The sequence below is a fragment of the Eschrichtius robustus genome, chromosome 3 (genome assembly GCF_028021215.1).
Source record: "Eschrichtius robustus isolate mEscRob2 chromosome 3, mEscRob2.pri, whole genome shotgun sequence".
NCBI lineage: Eukaryota > Metazoa > Chordata > Mammalia > Artiodactyla > Eschrichtiidae > Eschrichtius > Eschrichtius robustus.
This window is the reverse complement of record NC_090826.1, coordinates 81,101,500-81,113,787: the sequence shown is the minus strand read 5'-3', so window position 1 is coordinate 81,113,787 and position 12,288 is coordinate 81,101,500. Positions and strand designations below refer to the sequence as shown.

The 12,288-nt window shown below is 43.2% G+C and overlaps 1 protein-coding gene across 7 annotated transcripts in view; it reads left to right on the top strand.

The window, feature by feature from the left end:
• The first annotated feature begins 746 nt into the window (after nucleotides 1–746).
• TGFBR3 (transforming growth factor beta receptor 3) overlaps nucleotides 747–12,288 on the top strand; it is a 199,568-nt gene continuing 188,026 nt past the window's right edge. For all 7 annotated transcript variants that reach the window (XM_068540299.1, XM_068540297.1, XM_068540293.1 and 4 more), the window contains exon 1: nucleotides 747–1,058. The gene's annotated coding sequence lies outside the window, so the exon portion shown is untranslated. The remainder of the gene's footprint in view (nucleotides 1,059–12,288) is intronic.

The following is a 12,288-nucleotide window of genomic DNA, read 5'->3' as shown; positions in this document are numbered from 1 at the left end:
CATGTATGCAGGGAGTTGCACGCCGCCAACACCTTCGCTTATATCGCGCCAACCTTAGGGTAATGCCAGTATCGCTGACCTGACTCCTTTATTTGTATTCATTTATTTAGCGAGCGGGGGGAATGGCTGGGTAAAGCACTCTCAGCTGTTAAAGAGGAGGAGTCAAGACCCACCATCAGAGCGCATCTTGAGAGAGCAAACAGCATTGGAAGTGGGAAAACAACCAGGGACAGAATGAATGTGTGCGTGGGGACTTTTGCTAGCGAGTGGGCAAGAGGGCGTGTTCAGATTACTGGAGGTTTTAGAATTTTTAGATCAAGACGGAGGGAACCAAATAACCCAACTCTTCCAGAGTGCCCTGAAAAGTGGGAAGGACCTAGTTTAAGGGAGGGAATCCCTGCGGCTCGCGCCCACGTTCCCCCCGCCCCCCCCGCCCCAATCCGGCTCTTCCCCGACGACTGGGACCCCCACCCGACGCCCCAGCCCAGGCGCACAGCAGCCCCGCAGTTCCCGGTACTCCCCTCCTCTCCCTCCCTCCGCGGTCCGAAGGGAAAGGCAAGCTGTGGCAGCGCTCGGGGTTCATCCGTCAGCCTGAGAGGAAAAGGGGGAGGAAAGAGAGAGGAGGCGGGCGGCGGGAGGAGGAGTTTCTCGGCGGCCCGGAGCTCCGGGGGGGACGGCGGAGGAGGAGCGCCCTTCCCCCCGCACGCTGATTGCTGTGGCGTCCTGCCCGTCCCCGCCCGCGCGTGTGAGGGGGAGCGAGTGCGCTGGGTCGGCCCGATGGGGGTAATCGAGGGTTTCGGGGACGCCGAGCGGCGCTTTCCTCTTCCCAGTGAGTGAGGCAGGGAAGTCGGCGGCTCTCGTGCCCGGCCACTTTCCCTGCGCGATTCCCTGAGCTCCCTGCAGGAGGAGAAAGTCCCCGGCGGGTCCGGATGGCGTAGTTGCGCCGCGGCGCAGCAGCTGCCGGAGCTCGCCGCCGCCGGGCGCGGGGCGGGGAAACTTCGCTCTGCTTTCCTCCAGCTTGTGGCGGGTGGATCTCCGCTTGACATATCGCCTCCAAGGTACGCGCCGGCTCGGCCCCGCGGCACTGCCGACGGCGCCGGGACGCCCTTGGCCGCACCGCTAGCCCAGCACCCGTTCCGGCCGAGGGCTCTGCAGGCTGCGCGGTGCCTGTCGGCGTTGCGAGGGGGTACGCGCCTGTTTCCCGGCCGGGGGTCGCTCCGGCCGCCCGGACCCCCGGGCTTGTGAGGGCGGCGTTGGTCTGTTAGTGTTTGCACTCCGAGGTGCGTGGGCAGCGGCCGCCCCGGCGTGGGCAGCGCTCGGGGCGCTGCACTGTGCGGGCGAAGACATCTACTCCGCGCCTGCCCTCACTCTTCCTTTCCGCGGTTTCTTCTGACCTCCGCGGGGCGCGCTGGCCACTTCCCACTGCGCTCGTGACAGCGTCGGTGGGAGAGATTTGTTGTGGGTTTGCACGCAGTTGCCGTTGCAGAAGCTGCGGCCCCGGGACTCGAGCACCGACGTGAGCTACGCTCCCTGCGGGCCGCGCCCTCGGGGTGCTGTGCTGGAGGCGCCGAGCGCTGCAGCTCGGAGCCCCGCAGAGAATCCTCCTTACCGCGTTAACTTACTAGCCACCTTAGCCAGTTTATTTGGTTAGAATACGCTGGAAACTTGGACTGTTGCTAGGAGAATCTTCTTGCAGTCTTGTTCTTATTAGGGCGTTTGCCCCACTTTCCAGAATCATTTAGTGTAGGGAACCGGCTTGTCAAGCTTGAATTACCTTGACAGAGTAGAACTTAATGTGCCTACAAAAAGAGCTGAGAGAAATGGGAATTTCTCTTAGCTGTAAAATGGGAATAATAACAGTATTGGCCTCATAAGGTTACTGTGAGGATTGAATGATTTAAAATATATAAAGTACTAGAGCAGTGCCCGGCGCCGAGCAAGCGCTGCATGGCTATTAGCGGTGCTTGTCCTGAGCCCAGTGGGGACGAGAAGAGCAGGGAGGGTACGGGATGGTAGGAATGACAGACTGAGATAGGGCACCAGGCTTTTTCTGAACTCCGCATCCCTTCCAAGAGAAGTAAGCGAGCGGTTTGGGAGGAGAGAAGTCTCTACAAGTAGCAAAGTACATGTCAAGACCTTTTAATTTTTCTGAAATGGTACTTTAGATTGCAAACAGGTACTTAAGTGTGAAATTAGCTATTAATTTCCGGTAATAATAATAGCTCACGTTTATTGGGCTCAAACTCTGTGCCAGACACTCTCCTAATACGGGCACTTAATCGTTACACCAACCCTCTGGAAAAAACACTATTAATAGCCCTATTTTACAGGTAAGACACTAGAGGTTAGTTACTTGCCCAAGCTATTACACAACTGTTAGTTCTGTCTGACTCCAGGGCTAGCTTAGTCACTCAGCAGAGAGCAGCAAGTGCAGTCAGATTTGTGTGCAGTGAGTCCAGGCGTCTTCTCCCATCCTGCAGCTTCCCATCTGAGTTGAACACAAATCTCTTGAAACACAAATCAGGTATCTGTGATCAATTTAGGTGATCTGCCCAGGGGGGCGCCAAATTACAACTCCTCTGAAACTGACTCCAAGTAATTATACATAGAACTCTGATTTGTATTAATTAATTCGGATCTTTCATCTTCATTTCTTTTATTAATTCTCCGGACATCGTTGGTCAGTGTTACTTGGCTTCCTTAGGAAACAGCTTGGGGTTGGCACAGGAGGCAGGGAAATAATTCTTACCCCCTTAAGGGCTATTAAAATGAAATTGATTTCATGTCATTGTGTCAGCTAAAGGATGTTGCTCTGTTTCTTGATGTTCTCTGCTTTTGGCTTTAATTCTGCATTGTTTAGTGTTTCAAGGCTTCAGCATGTTTTCAGCTCTTCAGTTTGTCTTTGTCATTTGTCAACTTTAATTTTTCCTGTTTTGATGGAATCTGACCATTACATGGCAGCTTGCTTAACAACTGTTGATCCAGCTCATGTTTTTAAACATAAAAATCACCAACTTACTTTTGAACCCCAGCACTTCAAAGGCAGCCCCTGGGGAATTCATTGTTATGTTGAATATTAACCAATAGGGGGAGCATAACACACTATGTATTGATGTCCATTAGGCACCTAAACCAGTTTTTAGAGTATTAAACATACATTTCAGGAATGGACAATGTTGTGGCTTTATCTAGCAAAATAACCAAGTTGCCTTCTGAGTTGACTATGGAGAACTGGGTTTAGTTTCAACTGATTACTGTTAAGAATGACTTTGAGGACAGGGCCTATATGTTGGATATATGTCAAGAACTCTCTGGTGTCCGGACAGATATTAAGTACACACACAGTTTATTGCCATTTGTTTTCCTTAAGAGGCATATGTAAAATAATTTTGTGTACTTTGAATGATATTTCAGATTATCTAGGAGAACTGGGAGTCTGGAGAGATCCATTGTGAGTCCTTTTGTAATGATGCTCATTTGTCTTCTGTAGAAAATTGGATATAGTGAATTTTGTTCTCAGGGAGGTTGGTGTACTCACAATCCTGTCATTATCATTTTTCATTAACATCTGAGTGCAAGACAATAAGGGATTGTTATGCTGAGTAACAGCATTTCTATTCCAGTGCATTTTTCAGAGGCTTGTATTTTAGTATGGCAATAGTTCAGAAGTATCATATTTGTTTAGTATAGATGCAGTGTGTCTATAGATAAATATATAAACCATATTTAGGAATTAGCATGCTTGCAAAAACAGTTAAACTGACTTTTAAAAAAGGTTTTCAATCTTTGTCTGAATTTTGTAGGCCAGTTTCCTTTCTTGTTTCTTGAGTATCAGGTAGTAGGGACTTAACTTTATTTACCAAGTTAAGGGTCAGGTGGATCCTATTTTATTTTATTTTTTATAATTCGTTTTATTTACTTACTTACTTATTTATTTATTTATTTTTAGCTGCGTTGGGTCTTTGTTGCGGTGCGCGGGCTTCTCACTGTGGTGGCTTCTCCTGTTGAGGAGCACGGGCTCTAGAGTGCAGCCTCAGTAGTTGTGGCGCATGGGCTTAGTTGCTCCGCAGCATGTGGGATCCTCCCAGACCAGGGCTCGAACCCATGTCCCCTGCACTGGCAGGTGGATTCCTAACCATTGTGCCACCAGGGAAGCACGTGGACCTTATTTTAAAATACCTTTCAAATTTAGTTCTTTCTTTCTAAATCTCAGCATTGCAGTTACACTTCAGAGTAGCATTTTGTTTAGAGTCTAATTTAGTCTTCCAGGGTCTCATCTAGTTTACTTATTCAGCAAACATTTATCAGGCCCCAACTCCCTAATAGGCTTAAGGTTCCTGGTGTTGGAGTTTGGCAAATTAACCATCCTCTTTCAGTCCTCTGATAGCAGGAGACCTTAAGGCTTCCTAGGGCTTAGGAAAGCCTATACACATTCAAAATTTTTTGCTTAAAGAGAACTATTGTCCCATTCTTTTGAAGACTCAAAGGAATTAATCTTTCTTTTTTGCATGCGAACTTGATTGTATCTTGTAAAAGTCAGGTGACTCTTGCTTTTCTGAGGGCCTGCTCTGGGCCTAAGTGCCTAGGGAACTCAAATGTCCTTTGAGTACTAAGAAGGTGATCTTTGCTGACTTCTTTAGTACCTAAGTGATGACCAATTTCTTGGGATCATAAATATTTGGAAATTCCTGACTTTACATCTTAAGCTTAACAGACAGAACCGTTAAAATTTAGAGGATGACTGCTAAATGTTAACATTGCTGTAATATTTTTCCTGGATGAATTTGCTCTGTGGTCATTTAAAATTACCCCTGTTCTTGATAATCCATTTTGAAAATGTATTTTTTTTTTCTTCTTTCATTGCTATTGGACAAAAACTAATTATAATCGTCAGGTTCATTAGTTAATGAGGACAGTCTTCGTGTTTTTCCTTTTTTTTTTTTTTACTCAACAGTTATTTTGAAAATGATTTTATCACTGTTTCAGTCTGTCCACTGGAGTGTTTTTCTTATGTTTTTCAACTTCTTTTGAAATTTTGAAACTTAAAAAATGTTAACTACTTTTTGAACTTTGCATGACTCAAGTTAGATAATGTTTTTAAGGGTCTTTAACTTAAAAGCAATCTTATATTGCCTTTAGGAACATGGATAGTTTGGAACATGAAAGAGTGAATCTAAGGCATTTGTGGCTTTGGAAGAAAATTACTGCACCAAGATTCATGGCAGTAATTTCTCTGGTTCCACATCTTCAGAGTAACACTTGGAATGATAGCATTGTCTTTTTGTAGCATTTCATAAAACACAAGCTTTTGCTAATTTGTTTGGTTTCTAGTAAAGCAGAAATAAATCAACACAGCTTGGAAGTGCCTTACAAAAAAGGATTTGGGTCCATTTCCTGGGCTCTGTCCACTTCTAGACTTCTTTTATATCTTTTGAAATAGCACATTTGTTTGTTAACTGACATTGAGATTTATTTTCTCTGCAAAGTTTTAAGATTTAGCACAGATTTCTGAGCATTCTTCCTTCTCTTAGGGAGAAATTTTTATTTCTCAACCAAGATGTGTGCAGTATTTAGTGTTTGAAGCAACATTCATAAAATTTCTGTGTTGAGGCCCCTCTTATTTGGACCTTATTTTACTTGTTTTATTCTTCAGTTTTCCAGGCCAAACAGCAAGACTTAATAGGCTGACAAGTAGGGGTATGAGGGATGGAGACCATATTTAAAATTGAGATTATCCCTGAAGGTCTGAAACATGGGCTCCAGAAGCACGCCCTTAGGCTATCCTGATATCTCTTGTTTAAGATAATTATAGGAAAAAAAAGATTAGAGTCTGTTGTTAGTGCTGGTAATTCCTTTAATGCTGAAAGCTGCAAGTCTGGGAAGAGGACTCAGAGTGATATAAAAGTTCATTTTTAGGATTTAATGTTAAATTGTTGCCACAGTAATAATTTAGAATCAAGTCTGAAGTGTTAGCTCTGTCTTCACTTTAAGGAAAAGGATGATAATCCAGAAGCATATACTTTCCCTACCTCTAGGGCACTGGGCTCTGGGAGAAAGGGGACTTCAGAATTCGGTGCTGTTTGCAGAAGAAGGAAGAATTGGGTGCTGTTTGTTATGTCCTTCCAAGCACATAATTCATTTTTCTGGTACATGCTGAAGGTCAGGTTTTTGTTTGAATTTGCAGATGGACCATTTGTAAAAACACATTTAAGTTGATTAGTCCCTGAAAAAAAATGATCTTTAGAAAATAGTCTTTACAGATCCTAGTCCTTGAGTTTTCCTGTGATCAGATTGCCCTGGGAGAAGCTCTGGAGTTTACAGGCATGATGACTAACCACCAGTGATGGGTAAGAACATCAAGTGGACCAGGTGGAGGGTCTAGCAGAACTTTGGAGTTCTTTTTTTAAATTCTTATTATACTATTTTATTAATGGAAACTTGATGAATACTTAATTTCATTTGGTGTGTGAAAAAATTCCCTTTTGGGAGTATAATTCAGTTAGCATTTTTAGTAATTTATGTGTTTTGACATATGAAATTGGTCATTGGATGGAAAAATACACTGGTGGCTATTTGCAAATTTCATTTCATAATTAACTGCATGCTGATTGCTGGAGCAGAATGTTGCTTTTTTTTTTAATACTTGGAAGGTTATTTGGGGTGAAATACTTAGATTCCAGTCTCAAAACCCTGTGTTCATGTGGTACCCTAAGTACTTTTGTGTGATACTCCCTGTGTTGTTTTGAGTTATCTCTTTTCTGTTTTTTCTTTTTTTCTTTAAAACAAAACATACTCAAACACAAAACTCTCCTTCTAAGTCTCCATAAAGAATAAACGTCTCATTTGGTTATATTCTACTTTGTGCAGTTGGCTGGCACATGAAATTCAACTTCGAGGGAAAGCACCATTGACTCATTACATACATTTTGCATCACTGCAGTGTAAGGTCTTCCCTATGTGTGTGGGAGAAGTTTCTGATCTTCTAAATGGGCATGTTTACTATTGCTGGTCTATCTCTTTTTGTCAAAGCCTTTCTGAGCAGACATTCCTCTTAGTTTTCTTATTTTTGTGTCTTTATAGTTACTTGTTGTGTATTCATAATATACCATGTGAATCACGAAAAAATATGTAGCACCTGCCTTTTTGTTTTGAGTCCATCATACTTATCCATTACAATGCTGTGCAGCCATTGGATGCATCATGTTTTTGACACAGGAGCCAGGGGAAGGATGACCTACTTGATACATTTTAATTTTTTTTTTTTTTTTTTTTTGGTACTTGTGCCTTTTTCAGTTTGAGGCATCTTTATTTCATTATTAGAGTGGCTGCTCTCTATGATATTCAAGGTTTTAATTTCATTCAGTGTGTGGGCAAACAGGGAGGTTTCATGTAGAGGCAGTTCTACTAAATAAAAACAAACAAACAAAAAAACCAAAAAAAAAAAAAAAAAGAAACACTTCCAGAAAGTATCATATATAGATACGTTGTTGGGTAAGGCTTTGGTAATGTTCAAATGGGAGATAACTGAACACACAGCAGGGTCCCACTTAGCTTAACTGAGTAGGGAGGCTAGGAGAGAGAGGGGAGTGTCTAATTTATTAGGAGAAAATTCACTTTTGCATAATAATAAGTATTTAAATGTTTTCTTTGGAATTAATATATATTTCAAGTAGTTATACAGGTAATAGATTTGCAAAAGAAATTTTGCTAAGGTTGAGGTTCTGTAGTTGGCAACTCTTTTAACTCTGAAGATCCTGTTCTCTGAAGCCAGGAAAAAACAGCCTGTTTCCAATTATAAATCACAAAAATAGGGAAATTAGGCCAAGAAAAATGATCATTTGGGGGTTGGGTTGCTTTTTTTCAGAGGGTAAAGGAGAAAGGACCATAGATGCACGTTTTTAAAAAATCTGCTAGTTATTCTGTTGGTTTTCAAATGTTTTTCAAGCATTCTATATTGGAAATTAAGAATAATTTTAGGATTAAAGACTCTCCCTCCTTCAGCTCCTTTTTGTTTCTCAGAGAGCAAACAGAAGAGCAGTTAGGCAGCTTCTGCTGAGACTGAGGGGCTTGGTCTCAGTGTTTTGGGACCCAGCTGGTAATACTGGTAAAGCCTTTTCCTGTCTGAATGGTGCCCGGTTATGGGCTTCCAGCATCATACCAGGTAGTTGATGCTATGGTTTTTTGTTATACTGTATACTATGCTTCAAACGGAGATGTAGTCCCTGTGGATTAGCATTACTCTGCTCGGGGAGAAAGACTAGCGATGCTAGTGTGAGAAGAATCAGAGGTGAGAAGCCTAACTGGGAGTTGGATGATGTGTGGGTGAAGATATTGTCCTCAGCACTTGTCGGAAGCAACTAGCCTTTCTTAAATAAAGCCTGCTGCTAGTTTCAGGATTAGTGGTCCCATGAGACCCAGGTGTTAACTAAGAAATCTCCTTTCTACCGCCAGAAGATCACCACCAACAGATCCTAGTTCCTGTTTCTCACACCTTACACCTCCAGAGTGCTGAATAAAACTTTCCTGATGGTACAGAATCTTTGATAACAACGTAGTCCGTCGGGGCCAGTGGTGTGCAGCTATTGGCTCTTTTCTTCTCACCTCAGGTTAACAACTCGGCCTGCGGCAGGCGGGCTCCCACGCCCACTGCACCGTGACCCATGATGGGCGGGCGCCAGAAAAGGTGCGAAGTGCAAAATTCCGTGCTTGTTTTCAGTCAGCATCTTCATTGTCCTGTCTTTGGTGCATTTGCTGCTTTACTCTCCCCCCCCCCCCCCCCCCCCCGCCACGTTTTATTACCTTGGTTTCCGGGAACTACTTGTCCTGGTTTTCCCCATTTCCTGCCCGATCTGTCTTCAGTTTTCCTTCTCAGTGCTGGCTCCGTGCGGGTCGGCGTTCTCCAGCTTGCATCTGCCCTTTCCCTCCTCTCCTCGGTTTTTCAGTGGCTCATGTTTCCATGCCTCAGTGGCCACGTCTATGCCAGTAACTCCCAGTTTTATACGCTATACCCTATTTCCAGCAGCTACCTGGCTATTCTGTAGGTTTTACTGTTAGAACTAAATCCCAAATCCGACATACAATTTCTCTGTGGTCCCCAGTCTCAACTCCTTTATTTCCCATGTCAGTAAGTGGCACCAGTTATCAAGCTAGGAGCCTCAGGCATACTCCGTTTCCTTTCGCTGACTTCCCCCAGCTGAATCCCGCAAATCCCATGGTGTGTTACCTTTAGCAGATCTCAACTGGCATTTTCTTTTTTTCCCCCGAGTTCCAGGAAACTTTATTTATGGACACAGAAATTAGAATTTCATATAATTTTCAACTTATCATGACGTATTATTATTCCTTTGACTTTTCTCCATCATTTTAACATGTAAACACCAATCTTAGCTCTAGCGTAGGAATTGGCAAAATAGGCCTGTAGGTCAAACCCTGCAATTGACATTTTCTTCTCCATTTCCAAATCATCATCTCACCTGGACTACTGCAGACGTACTCCAGGTGGTTTTCCAGGCTTCAGCATCTCTATCTCAAATTGTTCATCCATCATGATTGGTACCTTCTAAAATACAGATCTGTGTTTTCTTTTCTTACGTTTTAAAAGTGTCTGCTGTTCCATTATCCTTGGCATGGGATGTCTGGTTATTTACAATGTAGCTCAGCCCACTTTTTCAGCCATCATTCCTTCACTTCTTCTGCGAACCTCACTGTTGTTCATACCAGACTCCTTATGGTTTCCAGAGCACACTCTGTGCTCTCATGCCCTGTTTCTTCAGTACTGGTCTCTTCTCTAGCATCCCCTCCTTTCCCTCCTTCCTTGTGGCCCCCTGCTTACTCATCCAGGCTATCTCCATGGTCAGCTTTTCTGGTGAAGCTTCACATGGCTCTTCCTGGCAGGTGGTTGGTTGCTTCCTCCCTGTGTTTCTCTTGCAGCGTTTCTCCTGCTGCCTCGTGAGAACTTACTTTCTTCTTCTGCCAGATTGTAGACTTCTAGAGCAGGATTGAGTCTTACTATCTTTGTATCCTAGGTGTGTGGCATGGGCATGACGTACATGTTATCAAATTGAATTCTTCAACTTGGTTCCATTTCTGTTAAAGCTTGGGGGAAAGATCAAGTTTACAGCTGATATAAATTGTAACTTTTTGTAGAAAAGACAAAGGAAATAATCAGCTCAGAATCATAGAGTTTAGCATTAGATTGGGGCTTAGAAATGAGAATTATTTCTGAAGAGAATTTTCAGGTCCCTCTAAAGAGGAGGATAACCAGGTACAGAGAGGTTAGGTGGTCTGCCCAAGACTGCACAGCTGGGAGTAGTGCTTCCCTCTGCCCCTCTGCAGTATGCTCCACCCAGTAGCCAGAATGGCCCTGATAAAACCTAAGTCAGATGCTGTTATTCCTCTGATTAAAACACTCTTTTGTTCCTGTCTTTCTCAGAGTAAAACCCCAAATCCTTATAATGATCCATAAAGCCCTATACAACCAGCCGGTGACTCCCTTGCCTGTTACCTCTTTGACCTCACTCTTCTGCTTTCTGGCTTGTTTACTCTGCTCCAGCTGCTTGACCTGCTTTACCTTCCTCATACTAGACACACTCTGTCTCAGGGCCTTTGCATGTGCTGTTTTCTTTGCTTGGACTGTTTTTCTCCCAAATATCTACAGAGCTCTTTTCTTTTTTTTTGAATTTAATTTTATTTATTATTTTATACAGCAGGTTCTTATTAGTCATCCATTTTATACACATCAGTGTATACATGTCAATCCCAGTCTCCCAATTCATCACACCACCACCACCTCCCCCGCCACTTTCCCCCTTGGTGTCCATACGTTTGTTCTCTACATTTGTGTCTCAATTTCTGTCCTGCAAACCGGTTCATCTGTACCATTTTTCTGGGTTCCACATATATGCGTTAATCTATGATATTTGTTTTTCTCTTTCTGACTTACTTCACTCTGTATGACAGTCTCTAGATCCATCCACATTTCTAGAAATGACCCAATTTCATTCCTTTTTATAGCTGAGTAATATTCCATTATATGTATGTACCACATCTTCTTTATCCATTTGTCTGTCAATGGGCATGTAGGTTGCTTCCATGACCTGGCTGTTGTAAATAGTGCTGCAATGAACATTGGGGTGCATGTGTCTTTTTGAATTATGGTTTTCTACAGAGCTCATTTCTTGTAGGTCCTTACTCAAAACAAAAAAAACAAAGACTCCCAAATACTTCCTTTCTCTCTTCTCTGCTTTGTTTGTTTTCTTAGCATTTATCTCTACCTCACATATAATTATATATCTTGTTAATAGTCGGTCTCCCCTGACTAGAATGTAAGCTCTACAAGGGCAGGGATTTTTACATGTTTTATTCCCTGTTGAATCCTCGCACCTGGAAGAGTCCTGCACTGACTGAGCAGGCACTAGATAAATATTTGTTGGATGAATAAATAAATGAGAAGAAGCAAGATTTGTGGATTTCTTATAAATCCAGTTAAATGTACATTTATGGCATTAAAAAGGGAAAACCATCAGATATGTCTCGAAGGAGAATCTGATTTTTAAAAAGCCTCGTTCTAGACCTGTCAGACTAGAACACTGATCTCTTTAATTGTCTGACTTGATCTTTAATTGTCTGACTTGAAGCAGCAACTGTGGGTTCTCCTCAGCCTTAAAAGTGGTTTGGGAAGACTCCCATTTTACCTCTAAAAGGCTAGGGCTTGCTGTGGTTTCTCTCTGCCTGTGGTTTGCCCTTTAACCCATCGGACTGCAAAGATGAAAAGTAAACACAGCATTAAAGAAAAGAGCTGGGGGAGAGGGTATGGGGCAGAGGAGCAGAATTTCCTTGTGGTCCTGACATCTTCCCTTGGTTCTAGGCCCATCTACAGGGCTGCTCACCGGACCTTCTAGAGTTGCTTTGGGGCTGTGCTCTAAGGAACAGTCTGGAGACTGCCAGGCCAGACTCTTAAGTTTTGCTTTGATGTTCTTATTTCTTTGAAAAGAAATGTTTAGTTTAGACAAAAAGGACATTGGAGAAAGGATTTTTTAAAAATTAAATTACTGTCTTAATTTTGCAGAGAGGTTTTAACCCTTTTCAAGACAGCAGTTGAAATTACCACTTGTGGACTTCCCTGGCGGCCCAGTGGCTAAGACCTCCGCGCTCCCACTGCAGGGGGCACGGGTTCCATCCCTGGTTGGGGAAGTTCCACATGCCTTGAGGTGCGGCCAAAAAGAAAAAAAAAAAAGAAACTACCACTTGCTTCTCTCAGTGGTGCTGGTGGGGATCTGGTCCTTTGAA